This window comes from Amblyomma mixtum, chromosome 1 (genome assembly GCF_055824585.1).
Source record: "Amblyomma mixtum isolate Tamu chromosome 1, ASM5582458v1, whole genome shotgun sequence".
Classification (NCBI taxonomy): domain Eukaryota; kingdom Metazoa; phylum Arthropoda; class Arachnida; order Ixodida; family Ixodidae; genus Amblyomma; species Amblyomma mixtum.
In genome coordinates this window covers 194,849,881-194,857,787 of record NC_143012.1, presented here as the reverse complement: position 1 = coordinate 194,857,787, position 7,907 = coordinate 194,849,881, and positions in this window count along the sequence as shown.

Here is a 7,907-nt window from a genome sequence, read left to right as displayed (position 1 = left end):
AGGCTGAGCTAAGGTGGTCGCTCTGATCGGATGATCGGCGAAATCACGTACTCATTACGGCAATGCGCCCGCCGCCAGTAAGGGAAGGTAAGTCACGCTCTGAGCCACGGTAAGCGGGGAGTGTCCGCACATCGCCTTTATTGCTGCATGCAATTTAGCTTCGTCTCCGGCACGAATACCTTCCAGTGATTCAAAGAATACGCTCTTGGTAGAGCACTAACTACATTCACTTGTTTCCCCACATCGCCCCGATCAAGTTTTTTTAGGCGAGTGCGCAATTAAGCACCATCGACTAGCTCTTGCACGAGCCAGCTGAGGCTCGGGGAATAAACTACGTCCTTTCGTGCTCGATGCCAGCAGACATGACTGATGTGTTATCGAACTCTTTGCTGTCACTACCATCGCTCGTACTTTCTCTTTGGAGCTGTGTACAAATGGGAACAAAAACGCGGCGATATTCATTGTCGAACGTCAAATAATGCTATATCTCTTCTCGAGGACATTAATGATCCAGATAACCAGCTACCTCATCGCTCCATCGTGATTTATGTAGGGGCTAGCATCCATGAAAAGGTAACAATGAGAATTACCCTCGGCAGCATGACCTTAATAAGACATCAAGGCTCACGCTCCCGGATCCACTTCGCTCATTTTGTGCGGAGCCTGTCCCTGTAAATCAGACGCTCTCTTCTGTGGTCGCCATTAGACTACCTCTTATGGGCCGTCTCATCATCCGCACCAGCGCCCTCCAACACATATTCTGATCACGATGCATTCGTCGCAGCCCAGTGATATTCTCGACATTCGCTGTCGGGAGGCTCGCTTTACTCATCCGATTCTCGTTTAATGCGTTCTAATTTAATTTCTCAACTGGCAAAGCCGAGTAGATGCTGCGACCCGCCTAAAGACCGGCACTACATCAGCTCCAGAGCCTCAGTGATGCTACCCTTGTTTTTAGGCAGAAGGAGCACCTCTGCAGCCCCAGCTATGCAGTGTTGCCTTTGTGCACGGAAACCGCTTACTCCAACGGTCTAACTCATCGACGAAGGATGCGCTCAAGAGAGGTTTATGGCAAGCTATTTCAGGGAAGCCGAAGCCAATATTCACCTCGCACTGCAGGTCTGTCGAGCATCAGAGCAATGTAGAATCCAGCCCTTAACCGCAGCGCTCATCACAAATCATAGAGCTGCCCTGTAGTCTTCTTGGACACAGGGACAGCGTGATCCACTCGTTCCGGTCTTCAATAAATCTGCAAACACATTTTTGTTCATACAACCTTCCCTTTTTTATGCCGTGAGGCAATCAAGAGGACTTAATAGGAAAATACATGCTAATCACTAAACATAACATTGAAAGCGATTGCACAAGCACCCCTAAATATAGCTCACTGCATTTCATGCCCAGGATATTACATTTGGAACTGAAACACTGCGTTGAAAAAACCACAGTCAGGGAGTAGCAGGATTTGTGAGCAAAAGCTTTAGCGACAAAAATTCCTGGCGAACACAGCACGGCCAAACCTGGCACTCAATGACTGAAAATGCAAGCTAAGCATTGGAAACAGGAGCGATGATGCATGACTTGTGCCTAGAGAAATGATAGACGTATTTCGTTCAAAGTACACCGGGGTGTATCGAATTATTCATTACAAAATTTCCTCTCAAAATTCATGACGGTTACGTCACTGCCGTAAGTGCAGGCATGGCGGCCATTATTTACCTTATTCAAATTCCCTTTATTTCTGGTAGAAAGCAAGTATACACCATGAGCAAGAGAGTTTAAAAGAGGAATATTCTACCAAGGTAGACGAGGCAAAAATCGTTTCATCTACGCCGGACAAGGCCTCGCCTCCTGGCGAGAAACATTGCACTCTCTAAGCTACAAACGCCGTTGAAAAAGAAATAAATACATTGCATCTTTCAATACGTGCAGAAAACAGAAACATTGTGAACAGGGCATTATATGAAATTAAAATCATAAGTACTACAGAAAACAAGATAATTTTTCTACAGAAAAAAAAGCTTACATCACAACCTGTTAAGTTACTATTATGTCAAAAGGCAAGAACCACAGTTGCATAACTATTTATCTCCACAAAAGATTAGCTCCTAACCAGAAAATTATTACAGTGTCAAAAGCATGAAAAAGCAACATTTGTATCGGCATATTTCAATAATCTAACAAGGAACTCAGCAATACAAACGAAACACAGACGTAAATGAGATAACAAAGAGACAAGTCATTTTTTTCTACCAGGAGTACATTTTTTATCCGTGCTTTATAAGTATACGGTGACTCTACGTTCACTGCGATGTCAATAAGTTCTGGAAACAAATTTAAAAGGACAGGAATCTGGTAGTCTAACGATTGCGTACAATAGGAAGTTCGGACTTTTTTCTTAGCAAATGAATTTGGTTGGTTTATGGTTGGTTTATGAGGTTTAACGTCCTAAAGCGACTAAGGCTATGAGAGACGCCGTAGTGGAGGGCTCCGGAAATTTCGACCACCTGGGGTTCTTTAACGTGCACTGACATCGCACAGTACACGGGCCTCTAGAATTTCTCCGCAAAAGAAATTCCAGCCGCCGCGGCCGGGATCGAACCCACGTCTATTGGGTCAGCAGCCGAGCACCATAGCCACTGAGCCACCGCGGCGACCCACAAATGAATTTGCCCCAAAATTATAGCCGCATTCTTGAATTCTATAATTAAAAGGTTGGCCGCCGCGGTGGCTCAGCGGTTATGGTGCTCGGCTGCTGACCCAAAAGACGCGGGTTCGATCCCGGCCGCGGCGGCTAGAATTTCTTTGGAGGAGAAATTCTAGAGGCCCGTGTACTGTGCGATGTCAGTGCACGTTAAATAACCCCAGGTGGTCGAAATTTCCGGAGCCCTCCACTACGGCGTCTCTCATAGCCTTAGTCGCTTTGGGACGTTAAACACCATAAACCAATTAAAAGGTTTTTTAAATCAAACTTAAGTAATCAACTTTTGTATTTCTAATTTCTGGGGACAAGAATATATTGCGAAATTCAGGGCATGCAACACTGTCGGCGACCCCAGCTTTTAAAGATTCTTATTCAGCAATGTGATTTGAAATACTGATCGTCAAAATACGCGTTTGGAACCTATTGAGTTGGCTTTTCTGCATTGCGTACTTATAAAATGTTGTACCTGCGCGTAGTATTGCTGCGTAGATAACATAAATGCAGCTACGTCAAGAAATGCACAAATGCCGTCTGCATTTGCTGCATTAGACATGCGAGCTACGCCATTTCATCAATGTGCAAGGCTGGAGAGCCAACTGGACGTGCTCTTAAATGCACATTTTTCACGTTCGATATTTCAAATCACATTGCCGATTAAGAAAATTTAAAACTGGGCTCACCTTTGATGTTGATGGCGTTCAGTTTATGAATAGAACTTCGTCCCATAAAATAAAAAATAAAAATGTTGACTACTTAAGTTGGCTTATTTATTCTAATATACAGTTCATCAAGCAAATAAGGTCCACTATGTCATGTCATAGAAACCATCTGCACAACACGCACTGACTTGTCTCTTGTGGCTTTTGAAAGAAAAATCTGTACTGAATAATTTGAGACACGCGGTAGAACAGGTTAGCGCGGCGAACATCGTCCTTCCGAAGAGAAGCCAAAAAATGCAAACCAAAAACGCAGTCATGCAATAATATGCGCTCTCCTGCGTCATTCAGTGCATGTCTTCAAAAATTTTTCATAAAGATCAAGAAGCAAGAATTTTATTTTTAGTGCGAAGCCACTACTTCACGCGTTCAATACCAACCAAGAATTTTGTGGCTTGCATATTTTCAGGGTGCAGAATAAAATAATATTGCCGCGACTGGGTTCAGAACCCGCGGCGGCGGCAACACATCAGCTTCGCTGGCCAGTGCACGAGAGCACCATGCTATCGCTGCAGATGATCACACCTCTTGTTTAACTGCAACATACATTTTCTCATCGTCGTCGTCATCATCAACACTACTACCAAACTAATAAACACACTCTCGCAGATTGCATTGCACAGCGTCGTGTTCATCAATTAATATTACTATCGAACTAATATCATCGCCCGAAGTGCCGACGACCCAGAAAAGCAACTATGAAATATCCAGGCTAAACACTTAGTTTCGCTCGTCTACCCAGTTTAACGACGTTAAAACTGTAACGCTTTTTTTAATTATCCCTCGGTAATAGCAGCAATCGAGCTCTCCCGAGTTGAATGCAGGTTCCAAACGCGGGTTATGCAGTACACTTCTGATTTTTTGGTGAAGTTTGCGAGTTCAGCGGCACACTGTATGAATTAATAAAACCATAAATAAAGAAGCCCGGTTTTCTAAAGGATCAGTAGCTTCACCAGCCCCTCTAAATACTTGGCAGACAAAATGCTATACATTCGATGTGCGTAACATCATGGTGGAGATTTGCGCCGTATGTAGCTGCTTTGCATGCGTCATCATGAAAAAGCACACAGAAAATAGCGGAAACAAAAACCATAGAACAGGACGAAACAAGATTAGTATAGGTGAGTGATTTATTTCGATGTATTGCAGCGGAGCTTTACATGTTTGTTTGTTCATGCTCACTCCCACCGGCGCGCGGCCTTTTCAGTTTGTTTGTGACGGAAGGCCAGACCAGATTTATCTAGGATGAGCGCAGCCAGGATGAATCGGTTCTACATTATTCGAGACTGTTCTGGTTACTCTGCAAGCCGTATTTCAAAAGTTCGTGGTCAGCCTTAAATTGAGCACAGAGGAGAACGGCGCACATTCTGTTCAACCACCACCCAGCACGCTTGTTGCTATCATCGTCACAGAGTCATTCAATTCTTTGAGGGCGCAAGTCAGCCCAAAATAAAGAGTTCCGTTTGGAAGCCAATCTCGCTGTTTTCCTGCTCACCTGACTGCAGACACCACTACGTGACATCTGGTGGAGGTGCTGACCTGCTGCCCTGCTATGCCTTCCACTATGGAACCTGGTGCACAGTCAACGCCCGTCCTGCTTCGCCCGCCCAGTGAGCCATCCAAACAAAGATGTAGAAGAGTGGTTAGGCGTGTACGACCGTGTGGCAGCTCTGAACGCTTGGAACGACAGTGCCAAGGTTCGAAACGTTTATTTTGCATTGAAATTCCCTGCCAGAACATAGCTTGAAAATCTCGAATCTTCCTTCAAGAGCTGGGCGACCTTCAAGAAGTAGCTACTGGGTACGTTCACTAGCGTTATACGGAAAGAAAGAGCGGAGGTCCTGCTGAAGTCACGAATTCAACACCCAAAAGAGACCCTAACTGCGTATGTGGAAGAAATGAAACCCCTTTTCAGTCGCTCCAACCCTGAAATGACAGGAGAAAACAAGCTCACTTTCTGATTCATGGCGTCAAGGAGCAACTGTTCGCCGCCCTGATCCGTAATCCTCCAAAAAATCGTCGCAGAGTTCGCAGACCAACCTTCTACCATCCAAAAGACTCTTGACACCCGGACCCGTCAGTACAACCGACCACTTAAAGTGCTGACGGCAAGCCCCCCAGATGATACCCAGCAAGGGCAGATAACCTGTGGGATCTAATATGTGAAACTGTTCGCTAAGAACTTCGCCGAGTGCTGCCATCCCCAACACAGCAGACGCAGCAGCCTCAGGTGGCATCGCTCATGGACATAATCCGTGAAGAAGTACAGCATGCACTGGGCTCCCCTTCCCCGCCGACTCTAACGGAAGCTGAAACCATGAACAACGCCGCCGCACTGCGCAGTCCTGCGCTCCGACAGACCCCACGCCCTCTTCGACGGGAACGAGCTCTACAATAACGACGGCTCCTAGCTCCCGCACACCTTACGAGCGACGCAACGACGCTAGCCGTCCACTGTCCAAGGCCGAGGCTAACTATTTGACCACTTAGAAGGAGTGCCTTGCCATCATCTGGCTACGTCGAAATTCCGCCCCTACCTGGACGGATGACCGTTCAAGGTGGTCAACGATCACCACGCACTGTGCTGGTTTGTCAACTCAAAGGATCCTTCCGGCCACCTAGCTCGATGGAGCCGGCGTCTCCAGGAGTATGGCGACACCGTGGTTTGCTAGTCCGGGCGCATGCACTCTGACGTCGACTGTCTGTCGCCAGCCCTGTAGATGCACCACCGCTGGACGACGATCAGGTCACCTTCCTGAGACCCATCAGCTATAACACTTTTGAACAGCAGGAACGCTCGGACCCCTGCCTAAAGCGCCTCACTGAGTACTTGGAAGGCAAGGTTTCTTCACCCCCCCATCGTTCAAGCGAGGATTTTCTTCCTTATGTGTACACAATGATGCCTTCTTGAAGAAGAACGTCGCAGCAAACAAAACAGCCTACCTCCTTGTAGTTCCTGCAACTCGGCGCAAAGAAGCTCTTCGGGCTTCACACGACAAGCTTGCATCTGGACATTTCGGGTCTTCTCGCAGCATCCGCCACAATCAAGACGAGTAATACTGGCTCCAACTGTCTGCCGATATCCTACATTAGGTCAAAAACCTGCCGAGATTGTCAGCGACGAAAGAACCCTCCCTCCCGACGAGCAGGAATTCTGAGCCCATTGAACCCCCTCAAGGCCCTTTCATCAGATCGGCAAAGACTTGCTTGGCCCTTTTCCGAAATCAGTGTCTGGAAATGAGTGAATCAACACAGCGACCGACTACCTGACCGCTATGCAGAGGCAAAAGCCCTACTGAGCGGAACAGCAGCGAAAGTCACCAAATTTTTCTTGGGATTCATTCTCCTACAACTCGGCGCTCCTTATGTGCTCATCACGGACATGGGAACAGCATTCACGGCGTAACTGACGCAAGCCATTCTGCATTACAGCCAAACCAGCCACCTGAGGAAAACTGCATACCATCCGCAGACCAACGGACTGACCGAGCGCCTGAATAAAACCATCGCCCATATGCCCGCCAGGTATGTTGATGCCGAACGCAAGACCTGGGCCGTCATCCTGCCTTAGATCGTATTAGCCTACAACACCGCAGTGTAGGAGACCACCCAGATGACGCCTTTTAGACTCGTCCATGGCAGGAAGGTCATGACCACGCTAGACGCCATGCTGCCCAACGTTACCAAAGAAGATAACGTCGACGTCGGCGCTACCTTCAACGCGCAGAAGCCCAATGATTTGCCCGATTACAGATCAAAGACCAGCAGCGGACCAACTCCAAACGCTACAACCTACAAAGACGCAACAAGGAATACAAGCCAAGAGGTCCAGTCTGTGTTTGGACGCCCATTCGCCTCCGCGGATTGAATGAAAAGCTTTTGCGCCGCTGTTTGGACACGTACAGTCGAGCGCGATTTGAAGGTTATCGCGTGAGCGCCGGCCGAGAACATGAGCAGCGCCATGGCCCAGAATTCTCTGCCGAGGCGAGAGAGGTATCAGGCCAGCTTCCCTCACTCTTTTTGCTGTTCCTTCAACAGCTGTCACTCCCTCCTCTGGGCTATCAGTTTTTTTTATTTTATTTTCGAAGGCTCCAAACAAGATAAACGTGGAAGCACGCGGCAAGTAAAAGCGCCAGTTTGGGCAAAAATGCACGGTATCTCTATTATTTTTCATTGCTTTCGCGTCGCCATTTGCCCTATGACGAAGTATTGTAGCCAGGTATGCCCTAAACATTTTAAAAATGAAGATGTGCGTTCGTCGAGAACTCATGAGCGCATCACGTCGTCGAGCGCATCACGATTTTCTTGAATTTCTGACTACAGCCCGATTCATCTTATTATCACAGTCGCAATAAGCGACCGGAAGATGAAAGGACGCAGCATAAAAATTTGGATAACTGATAGATTTTGTGCATAAATAACAAAAATAGTCTTTATTATGCTGTTTCCTTCAAAGCTCTGCAGTTACACACGTGCGAAGCAGAGCG